The sequence below is a fragment of the Octopus bimaculoides genome, chromosome 19 (genome assembly GCF_001194135.2).
Source record: "Octopus bimaculoides isolate UCB-OBI-ISO-001 chromosome 19, ASM119413v2, whole genome shotgun sequence".
NCBI classification, from domain to species: Eukaryota; Metazoa; Mollusca; class Cephalopoda; order Octopoda; family Octopodidae; genus Octopus; species Octopus bimaculoides.
This window is the reverse complement of record NC_068999.1, coordinates 46,078,772-46,079,168: the sequence shown is the minus strand read 5'-3', so window position 1 is coordinate 46,079,168 and position 397 is coordinate 46,078,772. Positions and strand designations below refer to the sequence as shown.

At 44.6% G+C, this 397-nt stretch overlaps 1 protein-coding gene across 1 annotated transcript in view; it reads right to left on the bottom strand.

The window, feature by feature from the left end:
* Window positions 1-397, bottom strand: part of LOC106877733 (E3 ubiquitin-protein ligase RNF13) — a 67,963-nt gene that overhangs the window by 49,870 nt on the left and 17,696 nt on the right. The window lies entirely within an intron of this gene.

Below are 397 nucleotides of genomic sequence, written 5' to 3'. Positions count from 1 at the left end.
AAATTTTGACACAAGGCCAGCAACGTCAGGGGAGGGGGTAAGTCAATTACATCGATCCCAGTGCTCAACTGGTACTTATTTTATCAACCCTGAAAGCATAAAAGGCAAAGTCGACCCCGGCAGCATTTGAACTCGGAACGTAATGACAGATGATATGATGCTAAGCATCTTGTCTGGCAAAGCAACGATTCTGCCAGCTCACCATCTTGAGACAAAAAACAATATTCTTTTCTACTCTAGGCACGAGGCCCGAAATTTTTGGGGAGGGGAGGGCCAGTCAATTAGATCGACTCCAGTACGCAACTGGTACTTAATTTATCGATCCCAAAAAGATGAAAGGCAAAGTCAACCTTGGCGGAATTTCAACTCAGAACGTAAAGACAGACGAAATACCGCT